Here is a 21,873-nt window from a genome sequence, read left to right on the forward strand (position 1 = left end):
AAGCGCTGTCCAAAAGCCTTTTCCCTGACTGCATGTTGATTGACTTATTTTCAAATTGCTTGTGCAGCTCTCGGCCTGTGAAGAGCTGTGTAGTGCAATGCCACATTGCTCACTGTCAGCTAGATGGCTTTGTTTGACTTTCAAGAACAAAGGAAATTTCAAAGACTCTCTCGTCTTACTTTGTTACTGCCGGGGTGCTTGATCACTAGGGTTCTCTCTCTGCACCAATTACTGGACTGCATTTTCAAAGAGTCTCTCAAGAGCCTTACTTTCCTGCTGGCACTTCAAAGCACAGGGCCCACAATGAAGCCATTTGGGAAATAAAAACATCGGCATCTGCTATCATAACCAAAACCCCTTTCCAGTGAAAGTCACTATTACTGGATGGTTTTGGATCATTAAACTGAATCAAATTGCTGCCACCCACTTAAAAACCCGACAGACTAACGGATAAAAAAAACCTACTGCAGTTTCAAAGGTAATTTCTCAGTTTCTGAATTAAGAATGGTTATAAATGGCTTCCTTCTATTTAATGTGCTATATTTTAATAAGATTGTATTTGGGCCTGTAGCCAAAAAGACCTTGGAATTTGTCCCATTTGAGGCAGCTGTCAAAATCTATATAACATTTTGCTAAAACAAATGCAAATAAACTAAAATTGAATTCTAAATGAACTGCTGAACAAATTAGTGTTGAAATTCTGTTGTTGTTAAGCTTCTGTTCCACTGGTGGATTTCTGTCACGAAAAACGATTCACAAAATGCACAATGGACCTCAATTACCAATATACGTTTTTTCTTAAATTTGTTCCTGAGAAAGGTCCTAAAAAAAAGTCTACATTGGATTCACAACATGTTTTTAAACTGCAAAATTGTTTGCAAATGTACATTATAATGATGAACTCCATTGTCCTCATAAATTGATAGCATGTGTCAGTTGTTCCTAATTAGCATAGGTGACACCCTGCCAGAAGGGCCTAAGACTGCAGGGCTGAGTGCACACATAGAAATCACACACAGGAATTAAGTAGAGAATTTGAAATAGGAGTCAAGAATGGCCAAATAAAAATGTATAGATGGTGGACACTGTCACTGGATGACAAGTGTAAGAAAAACTTCAGTGCTGTAGTTCTGAAGTGGAGGCACTGCTGTGGGAAGTGAGCAGCTAACAAGCCGCCATATTTAGCAGCATCAGTAGCCGATATAAAATAACAATGAAGATACACGAGGTCATATTATTCGCTCAGTAATAATCATAAAAGTATTTTTAATGGCCATAATTATTTTTAAAACTATTATTAAGTAAAATGTAATTATTTAATGACTATTTAAAAAATATCCGAAATAAGAAAACATTGAAGAATATCAGAATCTTCGTGAAAACTGCGCAAGTGCGTTTTAAGAAGAATTTTTTTCTTAACAGTTGGTGAAGGTGGCCCATTGTTTTTAAATAATCTCTGAAAAGAAAAAAAAAACTCTGCAATGACTACTGTGCATAATTTGTTGCTTATAAACACATTAACTTATTCATGCCAATAGTTATAACAAATACCCATTTTTCTGCTGTGACAAAGGAGCACAGTGACCCTTGACCAGTTATCTAGATCCACCACTGATCTTTCATGCACTTGCATTCAAGATGTAAAGCAGTGAATAAAAGCCAAGGTTTGAGCTGTCCTCTGTGTCCTACCTCCAACAGATTTATTTGTCTTTCAGGAGAACACCGTAAATCAGGCCCAGTACAGTGCAATGGTACCTGTGAAGATGATGATATCCGAGGGTCCCACCGTTCATCTCGGCTTGGTTTTATAGCCAAATCAGTAATCTCATAACTGAGGTCATAAAAGATAATGACAAATAGTCTTAGTTTCAGGGAATCTCTCAGGCCTGGTTCATTCCTGGAGAGATAACATTGTAATCATTTCTGCAGTACAATAACATAATGGGTATTTCTTACATAATGATAGTTTACAAACATATTTATTGATTCCCTAATAGCCAAATGATTTTTAAAGCATGTACATTCTATGAAGGCATGCACAGGGGAATCTTGTGAATTATGTTTTTCAAAGTTTTACACATATACATAGAAAGAAACGATAAAGCAGTAAATCCAGATGAATAATTGTATAATTATTGTTTTTCTGTATGCAAAAGCTTAGGCTCAAGAAGTATAAAAAGTGTTTTTGTATAATTAAGTAGAAAAAAGATTTTTTACTACAATTCATTTGTCATAATAATACCATGATTACATTATTTAACACCATAAATACATTATTTTATGCATGCTTATTTTGCACAGTGGTGGGCATGGTTCTGCTAATACGCAAATTAGCGCAGCTAACTTTTTTTTCGCGGATTACAGATTCCACTAACTTTGAAATCAATTATGGACCAATACGCTTCAGCTAAATTAGTTGTAAATAAGATAACATTTTTCCGCAGGTAAATAAAGTTTAACCGTCGAAAAAAGGTAATTCTAAAATCACACATATTTGCTCGTCTGTTGTGAGCTGGCCTGCAACAGTCTATTTGGCTCACTACATGTAAACACAAGACACGATTAGTCAATAACTTGTCATATTTAAGGTAGTCTTGGCTAAATGTAGATGAATGAAGATAAAGTCAATTTAAACTAGGACACCCTTGTCACTACATGATCTGAGTCAACCCTGGATTTGAGTTGCGCATGCGCTATTATTGAAGGAAAATTTATTACGGATACTCTGCAGGATCCAATGATCCCCAATTGGGTATGTCCTAAATATCCCCGCTAATGTTTTAGTGGTTTATCTGTTTAGCGTTATCGAATTAAACTTTAGAGTTAGGGGATTAACGGTTATCAAAGCTAAATTTTCGATTAAATGTGCCAACCACTAATTTTGCGTTTCAATAAAAAGACCCCCTGGGGTCTGAGGCCTCTTTTCCACTTTCGGGGTAGTCTGACAAAATCAACTTTAAACATATGCTTTTCAAAAACCTTTTTTCAGACATGCTGATAAATTGTAAAAAATCACATTATAGACATTTCTAGTTAAGACTTTTGAGCTCTGAAGCTTATAGACACGGGTTGGCTACACATAGGTGAAAGAGACATTCTGAAATTTTACGTGGTTTGATTACTAAAGTGTTAGAACTTTGGAGTGACACTCTTTTTCTCAAAGTCAGTGGCCTGCACAATGAATATTGATGAGATAAGTGTCCTCACACCTGTAGTAGTTTGCATACTGTCAATGGCCCATCAGTCTGGAATGTCACTGCACCCCACACCCATCACTTTGGAAAGGCAGTTTGAAACGCAAGAAAAGTAGCAACAATAAAATCCCGTTCATAGTTTATTGGTAGATGGTATGAAAAATGAAAAACTGTGATCATATAAATATAGAAAGCGATAAATATGATGCAGTGATTATTATTAACACATTCGGGACGAGGGCATCGTCGACCGCTTATCTTTCTGGTGTATTGATCAGTTTATATCGCTGAAATCATTATGTGGAATCATGAAAAAAACCCTGACTAAATCCGTAATCGGTCATCTTTTCAAAACTTCCATTGTCGGAAGTATTAAAGTTTTTAAAATTTGGTTAAATAGGCAAAAAAGCAAGCCGTATCATCTTTCTTTTACTTGCATCGAGAGCGTGTAGAACCGTTCTCAGCTGAAGATCGCTATTCACGTTCTAAATAGACTGGGTTTGAACCGGCGATCGTGTGATTACAGGCACACAGGCTTAACACACTGAGCCATGGACACAGGTATGAGATTCGCTGCTGAAAATGGCAACATTGGCGCAAAGCTTCAGCGGCAGAGACGTATCCGTGTGCTATATTATAGACGATCAGTGTAAACACTACCCAGACATGTGCTCTTGTTTATTTTGGTCACAATGGGCGTATTCACATATTTCTTTACCCAATAATAACTGTCGGATTATCATGTTATTAGCATGCGAATAGCGCGATTTGCAAGTGGGAAGGCGATCAGAGCTGCTTCCAGACGCAGAAGCTTAAGTCAGTCACTCTTGTTCTTTCTATTCGTATCACGAAGCTGTAAAAATATATTTAGTTTCTACCTATATATATTTGAAAAGTAGACCGTCCGAGGTTTCTGAGGGTGTTTTTAAAATATGTATATGACAAAAACTCGCAGTTATTTAAATGGTTTGGCGAAATTTCTATCAGATCCCGCCGGCGGGACCGCCTACCCCATGGAGATGGTGGTTCCAGTTCTGTTTGAGTCCAACTTAGCCAAGACAAGATCATATCTTTAACAAATGGCATCCAAGTCCAATGGCGGGGGTGCCTGGAGGCAAGTCCGAGACCATAGTGTGCATGACTGGAGCTAAGAAGGGTCTGGCTGCAGAATAGTGGACGATCTCCACCGTGGGGTCGGAAATAACATGACCTCTTTGCCTGGCCTGGACGACGTTACGCAAACTCCAGGAACGGAGGGAAAATTATTATAGGACATATGCTATTATTATTACTCTCAATAATTATTATAGTATGATTATAATAATGACTATAATTACATATATATAGTCGGGCCTGGAGTTACACAGCTCTGTGTGGGTCGCTGGGTAACATTGAAAAGGGGCTGTGATTCCTGTCCAGGCTCAGTGCATGTGGAGGTTCTGTCTCTGTAGGTTTTCCCTATTTGCCATGTTTTTTTGTCTCCAACTTCATGTATGTATGTATGTATGTATGTATGTATGTGCTCGGTAAGGGACTGGCATCCTGTCCTGAGTGTGCCCTGCCATGAGTTTCCTAGGAAACGCTTCAGGCTTGCTATAACTCTGCATTGAATAAACTAATCATGGTGCCTGCATTAGAGAAATCTACAGGTGTGCTAGACTTTTATTAGTAAGGAGAATGCTAATGTATGTGGAAGTATAAATGAAAGCAGTGTGTAAATATATCTTTTCTGTAATCCGAGATGTCATTTCTGTATCTGTCTGAGATACTTTTTACTAAAACAATTGATTATTTACATTTTCATTCATCAATATACATATTACAATAGAAATTCTCTGAAACTTTTAGATTATTTTCCATATGCACCATTCCAGCTTTTTAAGAAAATGGCAGGTTAATCCTGATTAAAAGTGACAAGATATTAACCAGCATTTTTTTCGACTATGCATAGTCAGCACTTAATTGAAGCAGCCATGTGTGAATATTGATTTTCTGGCACAGCACATCAGATGTGGATGAATCATAATGCCGCTACCGTCTGGTTTCTGTTTGCCAGGGTAAACGGCCCCCACATTTGTGTCCCTTTGATGCCACCAGGGTTCCTGTTTAGTTCTGGTCAACAGATTATGCATCGGAACTTGTGAACATACATCCACGTTGGGGTTCTCTGACCTTAACCTACAATTTCTCTGACATGAACCTAATTTAAATCCATTCATTTGAAATCTGCAATGAAGAAACAGCGTTTGTATGATACATGCATTTAAAACATAGTTTCATGTTTGCATGCTAGGCGATATTGTACACTGCTCAGCCAAAAAAGTAGTTGCCATTTGTATTTTTCGTTGAACCACCTTTAACTTTGATTATGGCGCACATTTGTCATGCCATTGTTTCCACAAGCTTATGCAACATCTCACCCTTTATTTTCATCCAGTTTTGCATTTATTTCTCACCGAGATCCTATATTGACAAGTGAGTTGAACCTCCATAAAGCCTCCTTCAGCACATCCCAAAGACCTTCAATCAGGTTAAGGCTGCAACTCTGTGGTGACCAAGTCATGCGTGAAAATGATTCCTCATGCTCCCTGAACCACTCTTCGACAATTCGAACCCAATGAATCTTGGCATTCTTGTCCTGGAATATGCCCATGCCAACAGGGAAGAAAGAATCCATTGATGATGGATGGAGGTGTAACCTGGCCATTCAGTAGATTCAGGTACTCAGCTGACTTTACTTTATTGCTGCATAACGTTGCTGAGCTGTAATAATGATCCAGTCATGGGCTCTTAAGTATTTGCTGTTATAAATTCAAATGGCGACTTTTGGTCGTGCAGTATAGTGAGGTAATTCAACAAATATCTCTAAAACGATCAAGCAAAAACACACATTCTGTACCACAGCATATGAACACATTGTTGCCATAGATATTGAAAGCTTCATTCCACCAGCTGCCAAACCATGGCAGCTGGCCCTCATAAAGTAAAGTGTGACCTTGCTGTGCAGAACAGAAGGATCTGCGTACAGCCCTGCGTGGATCTGGGACCTTCCCAGTGGCGTGCAGACTGGACGTCCTCCAGGCGCCCTTTACCCGGGGTGGTCGATTTGTCACAACTCCAACACGACATGCCGCTGCAGACAGTAATATCCCACCCAGCAAAGTGGGAGCCGGACACATCACTGGGTGCCGCAGTGTAGAGCACAAACTTGCACAACAAACTCAGATAAGATACATGCTAACATATATTAAACAAACACTCATATACACTCACACTTTCTCTCTGTGTGTATGAAAACTAAAGCTATGCAATCATCACTCCAAAGCTACTGTCTTGTAAAAAGAAGGATTTTTGTTGTCTCTTTCAAGATTTTTAGTCTATAATGTAACACCGAAGGTTATCGTTTGTTTATTAGTCGATAAACAGCATAAATATTTATGCTCAGACGTCAATAAACAAAAACAACATAATTTCTGGACTGGTCCCTGAAAACAGTATCAATACATAGTGAGAGACATTATATGTTTCTTAAGTTTTTACCAACCAGCTACCAGCTGAGACTTGCAGTGACCCAGAGTCACGGAAACCTTAAGGAGTTACAAGTTACACTTTGGACCTTGAGTCAAAAATTCTTTTGTTCTCATTTGTTCGTTTTTTGTTTATTCAAGTTCCAATTTTATGTGGAGGATTTGTGCAGCAGCAAGGGAATGATTATCATTAATCAACATAATAATAATAATAGAATAATAATAATCATCATCATCATAAATGTGTCATGACTCAACTACTTCAGTTATGGCAAAATTAATGCCTCCCTACTCATTATTTGTCTCATATATTTTGATGTAAATCCATGGTATTTGAAAATAATTTTGGAACTAACTCCAATCTGAAACCCTTATGTTTTCATTTTGTGTTTCCTTAATGTACGTATGAGGAATTTCCTGTCAGTTGTCTCTGGCTTATGGAGGTGCGTCTGCTTGGGGACAAACGAGCAACACTGCGGCTGGTTTGATTTCTGCATAAAATCAGTGTAGCGTCCCATTATTGCCAGCACAATTACTGGGGTAGGGGAGCACCCGTCTACTTTTGGAAAATGCAAGATTCCATCCATTTATCTGAAATTGTTTGTCCTGTTCACAGTTGTGGGGGGTCTGGAGTCTGTAGGCACATGGCATGGAATAACCCAAAATGGGGTGCCAAGCCAGCTCAGGGCACACCCACCCCTACAGATAATGTGGTACTTTAATTAACCTCAGCATGTTTTTGGACTGGGGGGACTGGAACTCCTAGATAAAACCCCACGGTGACACGGGGAGGATATGCAGATTCCACACACACTTAAAGCCGTGGCAGAGACTCGAACCCTGGTCCCAAAGGTGTGAGACAACAGCAGCAACTACTGTACCACCCGTGGAAGATTCATTACATATGTTACATCATACATCACGTTCAAGTAGCTGAATTCAGGCATATGTGTTTTTTTGTTTTGTTTTTTTTTTTTATATTTTTGCAATGTATTTATTAATTGTTAAACAGCTCCCCCAACTCACAAGTTCATCATTAAGAGTGTTATTTAATGAACTTTATTCTCTTGTAAGTTACTCTTAAGAATATACTTTGCTGTCACTTAGTGCCATATAATGACCATGCTTGGCGTGACACCTTAAGTGCCTTTCTAAGTAATTCAAAGAACAGCAAAATCACCCACTCATGCTCTAGTTTACTGTACAGCACTTTCCATTTCTCCTAGAATCTGGCTCACTAGCTGCATTGTGGACCCGTGTTATCATACGTGTGATACTGTACTATTATTATTATCATTATAGCAACATTTGAGAATCATTGGAACATCGTGTTCCAGGAGCCTCTCCCAGCTGACACATCATCTGTTTTATTATTATAAGTTTATATATTTGAAGGGTTGCCTCAGCTTGCTATAATTTTTTTTTGTAATAATTAAGGTAGATAGATAGATAGTTTCAGAAGTTCTAACACTTTTTTTCTTTCTAATCCCTAAAGCCTATTAACAGGTATTATCTAACTGAAAAGAAATCCAGGCAAGCTATGCTCCGAGGGACAGAGGCCGGATGATACCACAGAATCATTGCTGTGACTGACTGATATTCCAGTAGCGATACATTGTCTCCCCTCATCCAAAACGGCTCACTTAATGGCAATGACAAGCACAATTTTGGCAGCACTTTGGAAGTTTTTCATAACCTGAGTCTGTTCTGCATTCATCTGCAACAACAATTTTTCTCAGTGCGTGAGTCTTTTGCTAATAGCTGGTCTGTACTCTCTATTGTTGTCATATCTTAATGCATCTCATAAAACGACAAAGACATACACTCTGTCTATAATAACTCTGCAGAATTCCCTATCATACCTTAGATTAGAGTTCTGAAATCAGTCCAAAATCTAGTAGGCCAATGATAGCTTTTCGAAAGCATGTTTTGATAACTCACATAATAGTAACAAAATGTGCTTCAATGTGCAAATGCAACTGCACGTTTTAATAAGCCATAAATCTGTATAGTTGGTTGAACATCTTCATGTGAACCACCTGCTATTGTGAGAGAAGGAACCCGGTGAGGCTCATTGGTATGTGCATCGTCTATGCTGAGAGACTGAGGCTATGGGACATCAGGGTAAATCAGAAATCAATGGCTGACAAATTGCACTCTGTGGAACTAGGAGAGAGGGCTGTACCTGCTGTCATTCTGTGATTCTTTCCATGTCTTCTGCTAATAACATTAGTGTACCAAGCAGTTAAAAAAGTGTAACAGTTTTGTTAATTTGCTGAGCTCCAGATCTGCACGTCCTAGGAGAACATTACAATCATCGTTTCATGATTTATCCAGTATGAGTGAAGCTACGCCTGTTACAATGTGAAATTTATCAGAGAGTTTATGAGAGAGTGAAGTGTGTGGGTGCCTACACTGTAAAAACTAATCTATAGAATTTACCCAATAAATGTGAGGTAACAATTTGCATCGACTTTGGTGGGGTAGATTTAATCCCATATATTGAGTATAAACTATCTGAAGTAAAAAGCTATTAAATACTTGCATAAATTGGGTAACAATACCTCACATTTATGTATATATTCAACAGCTACTTACTCATTAAAATTAGGTCAAAATTATCTCTTCAAATCAAAGTTAATTAATATCAGTTAATAACAATTACTTATTCAGAGAAGGTAAAATGTACCCCCCCACAATAAAGACATTCAGATGGTTCATCAGATCAATGTTTTTAATCCAAAAAATCCTATGAAACACTCACAATATAGTGCAGCACAACAGCTTTACACAACATTTCAAGTAATGAACCTGTTTTATAACTCACTGATCTATCAAATGTTGTTTCAATAATGTTGGATAATAAAACATATCCCTGTTTTAGGACATCCAGATCAGAGCGGAAAAGAGAAGTGAGGAGAGAAGGAAGCAGAGAAGAGAAAATGAAAGGATTAGTGAGGAGATCAGAGCAGTGCTGGATGTCCAATCACATTAAGATTTTCTTGTATCTAAACTCTTAGACTAAACTCTTTGTGTCTCTTCAGATTTACACAACAGTGACTGACCAAATCTGTGGTCCAGGTACATTCATATAACAAATAACCGAACAGCCTTGTTTATATGCAGCAATGATGCACCAAATTATCAAAAAACACAGAATAAAGTGCTAAATAAAGTACAACAGCTTCACACAACAATGAACGAATTGACTTGTTTTATAACTCACTAAGATAACAGTTTCAAATGTTGTTTCTGGATAATTGGCTACTGCAAACAACACATACCACTTATTCTATTTTAAAAATCAAAAGCACACACAAACTCCACATGGTTGTTTCTGTGCATGTACAGTATCAAATATCTGGATAAAGATAAAACAGAACACCAACATTCTTTAGTTTTTGAGCTTGCTCTCACTCTCAAAGATAGGATGAGAATAAAAGAAACAAACAAATGGGGAGGGAAAGAGGGTAGAAGGAGAGATCAAAATTCTTCAGGCCACTTTCTATTGGTATTCCTTTTCTGTCAATCTGGGGGGAATCACAGAGCAATGGAGTGGGCTGAGATATATATATATATATATATATATATATATATATATATATATATATATATATATATATATATATATATTAATATTCATGCTTCATATAATTAGCTTCATTCCTGCGCCTATTCAATATATTAGAAAAAGCTGGCGTTGACTAGTTTCTAACCTTAAAACCAGCGGTCAGACACAGTCATGCATGCGGACTAATCTTGTAAAAAGCACACCACGACAGCATTTCAACTTACCGGCAGTTGTGCAGACGGTGAAAGCCCGGGACACAACAAACCGATGGCAAAGAACTAGCAGTGACGAAAGCAGACGTGCCGTTGCCTTGCGTTGGCCTGGGGTCAATTTGTTTATTTGAACACATCAAACCGACGCATGGAACACAATAAACCAAGTTGCCTGACCGACGCGACGTTGCCCAACGGCCGACCGTCGGCTTGATGTGTCCCGGGCCATGGTGATGCCAGCGAGTCCAGCGACAGATTCAAACTTTAATTTCAAGTAATGGCATGTTAAACAAACGAACGCCGAATACAAGTGAAGTGTAATATCTCATAATTAAAAAAAATATATACAGCACTCCTATGTAAATAGCTTACCTTCACTTCTGCTGTTCGATGGCAGCCAGAGAGAGGATCCAGTGTCGCCCACACTCACTCAAAAACGCGGGGTGACGCATGCGCAATTTAAAGCAAAAAAAACTCACGGTTTGGGGGTATATTTTACTGCATTTTTCTATGTGATGGTTCTTACTGTTGACGAATGGGTAGCATATGTAGAATTTACCCATTACTTTAGAATTCGTTGGCTGGCTGCAATAATCATGTAAATTTTATATGGTTTCCACAGATTATATTTACCACTCTCCAAAATCACTTTTTTCAGTGTATCAATCAGGGCTTTCTGCTCTCAGTTTTATTACAAAATGATCTTTCTTCCACTCACGTTCAAACTTTATGGTTGGTATTGATGTTTCACACTCAACTTCTCCAAGGGCCTGACCCCATAAACCTCTAAAACAAAAGTAATGGCAAATTGTCTCCATCAATATCAGCATAGTTTTTTTCGCTCTTTAGAGTTAGGTAAGATAGTTACTGCTTTATAGCTTTGCGTTGTGTACAGTAAACAGAAATATATTGGGATATTTGCCTGTCATCAAATCTCTCAGTAACCATCTAATTTTGCTGGTAACCAGCCCCTATTAGGAGGTGATAAGTGATAAGGCCACTGCTTGTGCCCTGTGCAGAGGCGGACATTTCAGGTCCTGAAAGTAAAAATCCAAACCAGGATTTTGTTTCAACCAACCAGTTAAGTATAAAGAGTCAGAGTCACAGTCACAGAGAACTCAACTGTGAACAGAGAACCCTGTGCTTCCCAGTGTGGGCCCCAGGTGCACCACAACCCCATGGATGAAACACGATTGTAAGAGTAAATCACCAAAATATTTTAACAGGACTATAATAACTTTTTGGTGAATCTCATTGTATCATTTTTATTTTTTATTGTCTGCATGTGCAAAGAATCTAGCAAATCATTAAATGAGGCACATCGGGGGTGAATGCTATCATCAATACAAGCCTTCCGCAGAGTAAATTAATTCCACCCCACTGAAGTAAAGGGACTAAATCAGCTCTAGATGATGTTGGCAGTAGACCTGTTTAATCAGACAGCACCTTGCTGTTATTGAAAATAACTTAAGACCCCGCATTACGGTGGAGAACCATGTCAGCTTTGACAAGCCCAAAGGAAGCGACAATCCTCTCTGTCCCAATGACATGGAAGTTATTACCATAAATGTGTAAAGGTTCTCCTGGCAATTTCTATGAAGACCTAACAATCCCATATATTGCTTTGTTTTAAAATAATGTTTAGAGTTAAAGGAAAAAATTACAGAAATCTTTGCAACTTATTAATACCGTGGTCCTAACAAGGAGAATGTCACTCCTGCCCCTGCACATAATAGACCCCAATAATAATCAATAATCAATCTTGCTGTAGGCAGTGGTCGTTAGTTCTGGGTTGTCTTTAAACGGAGCAGGGGGCATTACTGGTGCACGGCGACCTCCCAACAGGAACAGTTGTATCATACTAGGCTAAGAAGGAAGATCAATATTTAACGGGGAGGTAACAGAGGAATGAGGGTGTGGCTTGATTTGAGTAAGTGAGGTGAGGGATTCCCTGCAAACTAATGTAGTCTGGTGTTAGAGGGGGAAACTCTTGCTGTACGGAAGAAAGAGAACTAATGGAAGAAAGTACACGTCTGTACAGTTGAGTATGAAGAGTCAAAATCACAAAGTACTCAACTGGTTGGGTGAAAGAAAACCATGGTCTGGATTTGTACTTTCTGGACCTGCACGTTCCACCTCTGTCTGTAATGGATTACTTTTGTGAGTAACTTACCCAACACTGGATATACACCACTAGTAGTTTTCAAATGTTGAATACCTTTAGAAATGGAGGATCATAGTGTCCTGATAGAGAGAAAAGTATAAATATCAGGTAACGTTTTACATTAACTGCACCTTCATAATGCTTTTATATTGCATTCATAAAACGTTCAGTACACCTTCATAATGTATTCATTAAGTATTCATAAAACATTCATAAACATCACGTATGTATACCTTAACATATAACATCTCTTACCAGCTGTAATATACATTAATAACAAATACTATGATTGTATAATCATGTAATGTTTGTTATTAATGTATATTAAAGCCGTTAAGGGATGTTAGGATGTTAAAGTGTACTTGCATGCTGCTTATGAATGTTCTATGAATGCATTATGAAGGTGCACTGAATGTTCTATGAATGCATAATGAATGAATTATGAAGGTGCACTTAATGTAAAGCGTTACCAAATATCAGCTACTGACAACGCCTTTCATTCAAAGATTTTAAGTTTGCCTATTTCTCAGAATAAGTCATTCCCATGTCTTTCTGCCATTCCTACAATATTTCTTTTTTAAGAATCTTTTGGATTAAACACTCAGATTTGTCCCGTAAGTCTCAGTTGCTGAGCTTAAGGATTTTAAATTTTTTAATACTTATATTATTGCTTAGGAATCCAAGCAATATATCCTCCTGAGACCCAAGGAAAAAAGTGTCCTTCAATTTTAGGTTATTTGTCTTTGGAGGAAGTAAGACATTTTACAATTTAGATTTTTTTCAAATTTATTTTGTACTCTTTAGTGTACAACAGGAATAAATATGTTTCCTTACAACAGTGAAAAGATAGATGCAAAAACAACATGTCCAATACAATGGAGGATATAAGGGATGAGAAAAAACTCTTCCATTTATCATCCTCTCCAAGGCTGAAATTCTGCAATATCTTTATTAGGCTGGCTGAATTACTGCAGCCTTCATTGAACTGGATTGAATCAGGGCCTCTGTGACATTAAAAACTAATTTATATATTCTGGCTGAGAGGCAATATGATGCACAGTGTTAAGAGAGAGTACTTCTTAAAATCCTCTTTAAAAGTTTTTCAGAAGTACACGTTTATTCACTCTGAGGAGCATTTGCTAAAGGCTGAAACATACTGCAGATAAAGGAAGCTGCTTATCGACACGGGACTTTGATACGTAAATAAAAGTGCAAGCAAGGAGTTTGTCCACTTATGGATGGACTGTGTCACAGTAAGTCTGGAGTGTTTAACCAAGAACAAGAAGTGCTACCTGAGAAATTAATCAACTACAATACACAGAACTGATGTGAACATGGAGAGAATATTATTGCTTTTCTATTATTGTGACTCTGTACTGGATGGATTTAGTGCTTTACTATTGTCCTACACTGATTATACAGTATAAGGAAAATTGTCCTAATTTTTGATTATACAGTATAAGGAAAATATATAAATCTCTTGTATGACATCTGCACAGATTTATCAGTAATAACAGCTCCATATGTTTAAAGCTCTTTGATGGATTGCTCTTAGTAAATGTCAGCAGCGGTTAATAAAGTCACCCCAACACACTTTATCTAGTAATACAGGGTCGCAATGAACTAAGTGTACAGCCCATCCCAAGAAGATGAAGGGGGACACCCTGGACCAGCTGCATGTGGCTGCCAGATGTTAAAGGTAATGCTTTTCTACTTAACTGGATCTACATCCGTAATGAATGTAGTCATTTGGGAATAGCAGATTCACAAGATAAATGGCAATAACAGTACAGGAACCTCGGCAACAGGACGAGGTACGTCTGAGATGTACACTGCTCTGTTCACTCTGTTATACTTAGACCAGCTGGTGATGCACACTGCAGAATACACCATTGCCCAAGGAAACCCTGGTAGATAAACATAACGTTTATTCTAAACTTGTTGCAGAGAATAGGCATACACCTGTTTGGTAGAAACACGCAGAAAAACAGACTTCACTTTAATTCACTTCATTTTTTCCAGGATATGTGTCCCAATGCACTTTACAGAGATTTAGTAAGTGGAGCATCACACATTGACATAACTGCACTTTGTATTGTAAGTAAAGTAAAGGGAAACAATTGTATTAATGTAAAGGTGCAGTGTAAGATCTTAAATAACACCATCATATGGGACTTCTATGTAAATTTTAAATAGTTGTTTTTCTTTTTACTTTATTTAAAAATGATTGTGTGAACTTTGAGATAAGATCATGAAACTTGGCCAAGGTTCATTAAAGGAACCTTTCAGGGGACCTGGAAGAGGCAGCAATTTGCACATTTGACGTCAAACCTCTCACTCGCAAAAAGTTTACAAGGCATAATGAACATTTCTACACCTTCACATCTTCTAATTTTTAAAATATCAGATCTATCTGTTATATTCCATATTCCATCTTCCATTTTTTTCATAATGCATATGCTTAATTCTGTCACCTATAAACCATGGTATATGTTCATTATTTCCTGCTGTTTTGGTAATAGATATCTGTACTGGGGATCCCTTATGCATTTAGACACTGTTCACACACTGTGCGTAGACCATCAGATGTTAGCATGTGTATAGGGAATGTAGATCCAGCCTGAGTAAGGTCTCGGTCACCTTCACCACTGGCCCTGGAGACTGAGGCGGAGTGCAAGCGCCCTGATGTCTATAATTGTGCTTGTAAGTGACAGTCTCAGTCTCCCAGGGAAGCAATCACTGTGGCCTCCAAACCACACCAAAGAGAGGATCCCATCTGCAAGCACCTCCATACACACAGACACACAGACACAGACATACAGACATAGACCCACAGACACACATACACATGTTCATGTATTAATTTCTTTGTGGGGACCACCCATTAATTTCTATAGAACCAACCCTAATCCCAACTATGAGAACCTTAACCGCTACCAATGGAAACCCTCTGAATCAACATGTTAAATTTCTAAGTCTTAAGATGTTGAAAATGAACATGTTAACATGTTCATTTTTTGATGACTTAAGACATACAAATTTGGGTGCGACCACTTTATCTATTTCTTAGGGGAAACTATACATACAATCACTGCAAGAGAGAAAACAATTCCCCACCCATATGCAAAACAAATACATTTGACATATATGTTTACAGTATGTTTCACATTTCACATGCATTTAAATATTAAATATTATTATTGGCCACTTTACATATATTTTCAGTGCATGTGTCAATGAAGTTTCTGGAGGTCATTTTGTGTTCTCCTCAGCCACCAGAGTTCAGAAGTACCTGCACAAATGGACTGTCCCAACTATCACATCACGTTTGCGCATAAGACACATGATAGGTACGTGCGCGATCCAGCATCATCCAGACTAACCAGAACGTGGAACCCACATGACCATAAAGTACTGTAGGCTGACATACAGCCCCACGCAGCTCCCTTATCAGAATGGGGTGGGTATATGGCGCCAACCAATAGTATGGAAGCTTTAATTTAAAGGTCCGAAATGTCTCTGGAATGATTGTGTTAACACGCTTATTTTTGATGTCTAAAGACATACATATTTGACGTGTTGATTTAGAGGGTTTTGACCCAGATGGTGTTCCATGCTATCCAGCCCTATCCTTAATCATATGTAACCAAACAAAATACAAGACTTTTGACATTTTCAGTTTTTTGATTGCAGTTACAGATTTCAACAAAATTGAGTTTCCCCTCGTGGGGATGGAAAAAATGGTGTCCACAACATCAATATGACAGGTTTTGTCCCCACAATGTACCCACAAACTACACACACACACACATGCTTGTTTATTGTTGTAACTTTACTCAAAGCCAAATGAGGGGTACAGGTGGTGGGCTTAAGATCAATATAAAGGATTTCCAGTTTATGATGAAGACCTTAAGCACTAATTTTATGGCACATTTTCTATACCATCACTGGCTATACTGTACAGTGGCCGTGGGGATCAGCTGTTTCTTCCAGTTATATGAATTTAATGGTCTGAGCGTAAAGGCAGAATAGACAACCATAATGAACTAACTCCAGGTGATTAAATGCAGTCCTGTTTGCAGAATTCATCACCATCCCATTATATTTTCAGTTCCTCTCTAAAACAAAGTGTAGGATTCTAGCTTAGATACCTGTCATGGATATTTTTTATGTGACACAAACTACATGGAATTGAATGATGGTTTAAGATTATATACACACATACTCTAAGAACCAATACTGTGTTTTTTTCATGTAAAGTACTGCAAAAAATGTACGAATTAATGTACCAATACTGACTGACTAAGTAACCGTTCTGTAATTGGATTAGGGTGAAGTGATGAATGGACACGTCCCCCAAAAGTCAGATGGGTGTGTCCTCATAATTAAGCAGGAACTCCACAAAGAGAAGGACAATGTATATAGCTCACATTCAATGTGATTTCCTTACTTAACAATAATAAACATATTGTAATTTTTATAATACAGTTCATATATTTGATGTTGCATTCTTAACATTAATTTAAAATTGTTTTAATTATTATTGGACAAGCTTTCCACTAAGCTTTCTTCTTAAAATACTAGACAAAGTGTTTTTAAAGAAAATCAATTGACATTGAACACATTAAGAAAGCACAATTGTCCTGCATATTACAATACAGCATTTCCTTATGCAAAGGTGGTACATTCAGTAAGAACACAGAAAAGTTAGCATAGTAGCAGTGAGCAAGGTGTGACTCTATGGAAAGCTCTGACACATTAAAGCATGTCTAATTGTTCTGATGAGTTTGCTGCACCGCTTCCCAGCAGAGTCGTTTGCAATGCCTTCATGGCAAATTTCACGTCTGTGCATCACCAAATGAAAAGTTGTCAGCGGAAATTAATATTACAAGGTGTTTGTGTTTGCCTTTTAATTCCCCAGTTTATTAAGCTCCACTCAGCATATGTGACTCCGTCAGCAAAATCCAGCACCTGACGTGTCATGCTCTCTAGCCTCGCTGCTAGAACTGTGACCAAGGCCACATGCTGACCAGGGAAAAAAAACCTTCACAGTGACCAATGCCAAGAGACACCATAACCTTCCAGAAACGAGGGAGAACATATGATGAATTTAAATTAAAATCTCCTTTCAAAAGGAATTGAAGAGGCACGATGGTTATCTTTATGAAATGGGGGTGTGTTTATCTGCATTTTCCAAATTTGTAAATAGGTAGGTAGGTAGGTTTATGTTACTTGTAATTGTAATTTGTAATTGTAGCTTTTTATTTGCAAAATGTTATTTGTAATTGTAATTTGTAATTGTAGCTTTTTATTTGTAAAATGTTTTTGAGCATTTTACAGTCATCTTCATAGCGTGCTGTAGCTTTGCCAAAGTGGTAACTCAGAAATGCTAAGAGGACCAAAAATAATGGGTGGTGGCCGGCAACTGAGATGTAATACTGCAAAATAGTGTTTGTTTAGTCAATGCTAATTGTAGCTTTTATCCCTGCAGCTGATTAAGTGATTGGCAAATTCACAGGCACTGAAAATTGGTTTACTATAAAACTGCCCTTTAAGCTGCCTGCAGGCGGTAAAGTACTCAAATGAGTGATTTAAAGATCTGCTGGCATACGGTAAGTGGGCTAAGCAGGGACAGGCAGGCGGGCTTTGCTGCACAAGATCAAACTCTGATGATGAATCAGTATCTGTGCAATTTACTCTGAAATTACCTCTCTGTATACAAAGCCCAGACTATACTGGCATGTCAATTAGCTGCCTCTACAAGCTAATTAATAAAATAAACATTTTGGGGGAATGTGCCGTTTAGTTTTAATCTTGATTAATTACATGCCACAAGCAATGGAGGAAAGAAAAGCATTTGATTGCTTGATACAAAAAATGCTTACACCGGACGAATGACATTAAAAGTAATTGTATTTTTTTCTCACATTGATTCCACTTGGGTCACTTACATGCTGACTAGTGCTTGGCTATTTTGCACTACAATCTCAGTTATGCTGTCAAATGCCCTCCTCCAGATTATGGCATAATACCCTCTTTCACTTTCAGAGGTGAAGGAATGATGGAGACAGATAATCCTCAGTGTGGGTCCTCTGCCCATCAATAACCCACAGACACCTGGAAGCTCATAAAGTGACACGGAGGCGTTATGACAAATTGGGGAGACGGCAGCATTATCTCCGCTTACCTGGGTGGGTGCAGTGCAGCTTCATCATTGACAGGAGTCCCTTGGATCCTGTAGAGTGGGGGGGGGGGGGGTTGAATAGCTGTGAAGGGGCATCTTAGGTATCAGCACCGCTGGCTTCAGCAGTATAACTCAAAGTTTCACTCCTAATATATTCTAATGTAAAATCCCTGAGAAAACATCAAGCTAAAGTATAAAACGATGGCAGTGATGTTACTTATGACTGTATTGCTTTAATCTTTTAATTGTCTAAAAGAAATGTATGTCTGTGAATATCTCGGTGTAGTATTTCATATTATAAATATAAATAAATATAAATTCATTCCTCCTGTATTTTAATGACTGTGATGGCTTATCTGCCTAAGGGACGACCTTCATAATGAAGCCAGACTTCTTCTGCAGTCTCACAGGTCAAATCTTTAGTGACTCAAAGCAGCTTCCCTGAGCCCTTGCACTGTTTGAAAAGCGACTTCCGGATGTCTCCAGTGTGTCAGTGAGGGCAGACTCCCCTAATCAGGCAGAGTGCTGCAAAGCGAGCAGCTGAAAGAGCCACGGACAGGAAGGACCAGGGGGATGAGCAGGCGAAGCAGAAAGAGAAATGAAACAGAAACTCATCTTTTCTTTGCATTTATTTTTATCTTAATTTTTACTATTGCTGTCACATATGCGTGTTTTGTATCATTTTCATTTTTATACAGAGAACTTTTCAAACTATATTCCATTTTATTGTGGCCTTTAATATTCTGTACTTTATAAAAATGTCATGGTAGTTGGTTGAATAAGAATTACAAAATCAGAGAAATTATTTAAAGGTTTGTGGGTTTGCAGCTAAGTACAAATGTCAAATTAATTACTTAATTTTTTAACTGAAGAATAGCTACCAATTTAGCAGGAAGACATGAATATAAATGTTACAGTGATAGAAACCTTAACCGTTTCATAAATCAATCAGACAGCATACAATATGTCCGTTCCTATATGTATACATCAGCATTCAAGTCTATTTTGAGTTGGTTGTTTTTATATCAGACTGTTAAGTCATTATTTATTTATGATGACTAATAGAATTTTAAAGGACAGGTTTTGGTTGATTATAAATTATAAAATATACATCCATGTACCAATTAAATGTTTGCCCATTAAGAAGGGTTGTGATGATTCAAGTTGATGTCATAATATGACTATTACTGACATCATGTGACTCCATGATTCCAGCCCAGCAAGACAAAAATAAAAAAGGATCAAAAGTATGCTTGCAAATTTAAATACATAAGAGATTTCTATACCAATGTAAACACTGTCACCAAGGAAACACCTCTGTAGCCTATAGTACTGGTTAATTTTCATATCATCAAAAGCAGCTGTTCTTCAGGGTAAACAGACTCTGTTTCCCTGGACTATGGACTGATGACCTTGAGATGATCCTTTCTCTAATAAATATTAACATAAACATTTCTAGTCAACAACATGTAAAGTATGCAAATTCAAAATGGTACTGTTTAAATTAAATATTGTATGCCTTCACTTGTGCTTATGTTATAAAAAGAGACATAAATGGTGTATATAAATATACAACAACATGAATATTTTGGGAAGTACTGTGGCCTTACACCGCTGGGCAGGTTTCCTGCAAGTGCAAATACTGTCAATGCACAACACAGTGGTACCTCGGTTCTCCAACTTAATCCGTTCCGGACTCCGAATCGAATCCTACAAAGTTCGAGTTCTGATCGAATTTTTTCCATAAGAAATAATGGAAAACCAATTAATTGGTTCCCGGCCCCCCAAAATTACACCTAAATATGTCTTTTTTTCCTTTTTTTCATTTTTAGCATTTAAACACAAAATGAACAGGATAAAACAAGAAGAGCATTTTTTTCTTAATGGCTTCCAAAACGATAAAGATCTTATCCCAACATTACCCCTGTCCTGCCCTGATCGTCCGCTCCTTCCGTGTGCCACGCCCCTTCGTTAACCCCGTGTGGGATCCCCGTGTGATCAGCTGTTTCTGGTTGTTGTCATTAGTCCTCTGTATTAAGTCCGCGTTTCAGTTTGTTTCCCCAGTCAGGTCATTGGGTGCGTTCGACTTGTTTACAGCGCTGGCTTAAAGCAACGCATTCTGATCCTGACGCAATGCATTACGGTTAGATGCATTGCGACCTCTCACCAGTGACCAGCCTGTACAAACTGGAACCGCCTCCGTGACGACACACCTTTGCCCTTATTGGCTGAAGAGTTCAGTTACACGCATGACGTTTGTATCCCAGGCATTTACGATGCGTAATCTGCTATTTCTCCCGAATATCACGTAAAGCAGTGAGAACTGGTTTTCAGTTTTTACCTGGTAAAATAAAGTTTAAATAAATGACATAAATGCTCTAATAGTACACGTAAGTTAGTGGTTTATTTATTGTTAGTTACTGTAATGTTGCGCTGCTTTATTTGGTTAATCGTCCAGTCTGTGAAGAAGGCATTCAAGTAAGTAAGAATTGCATTGTAGTATGACTCATTTCCTGGCGCGTACAATTTATATTAGGTCAGCGTTCACGGTTCGACTTCTGATATTCAGATCGAGTTCTAGGTCAAACTGGTTTGTTCGACTTTCAAGAAATTCGAGTTCTGGTGAGTTTGAGAACCGAGGTACCACTATATTGTATTTCATAGTTTTAGCAAGACAGAAGACAGTCGACATGAATTGTACAATATTGTTACCACAGTTAAATATAACTGCATCTCATTCATAAAGACATTCTTGTAGAGGAACCATTTAGGAAACTGATTTTCTTATTTCCAGTATTCCTTCTGGTCCAGTGATCTACTTGTTATATTATATTATATTATATACAGAAGCAGAATTCAATTGACCATTTAGTCAAGTCTTTGTTTGTCATATGTAGAGTATGGCAGAGACATCTGCACAATGAACGGCTTGGGGACAGACTCAGATAATTGTTATACAATGTGCAATACACATCTACCACACAAAAATAAATAAATGAGAGGGGGAGAAGGAAAACTTGT

The 21,873-nt window shown here is 37.9% G+C and overlaps 2 long non-coding RNA genes across 2 annotated transcripts; one reads left to right on the forward strand and one right to left on the reverse strand.

Moving 5' to 3' along the window:
• Nucleotides 1-9,441: 9,441 nt before the first annotated feature.
• Nucleotides 9,442-11,160, reverse strand: LOC140591644 (uncharacterized). Its single transcript, XR_011991917.1, has 2 exons — nucleotides 10,517-11,160; nucleotides 9,442-10,251 (listed from the first exon to the last, which is right to left on the reverse strand). It is a non-coding gene; the product is annotated as an uncharacterized lncRNA (long non-coding RNA).
• A 6,592-nt stretch (nucleotides 11,161-17,752) lies between these two features.
• Nucleotides 17,753-20,112, forward strand: LOC111840602 (uncharacterized). The gene is made up of 3 exons (XR_002837464.2): nucleotides 17,753-17,877; nucleotides 18,717-18,859; nucleotides 19,255-20,112. It is a non-coding gene; the product is annotated as an uncharacterized lncRNA (long non-coding RNA).
• Nucleotides 20,113-21,873: the final 1,761 nt, after the last annotated feature.

The sequence above is a fragment of the Paramormyrops kingsleyae genome, chromosome 6 (genome assembly GCF_048594095.1).
Source record: "Paramormyrops kingsleyae isolate MSU_618 chromosome 6, PKINGS_0.4, whole genome shotgun sequence".
Classification (NCBI taxonomy): Eukaryota; Metazoa; Chordata; class Actinopteri; order Osteoglossiformes; family Mormyridae; genus Paramormyrops; species Paramormyrops kingsleyae.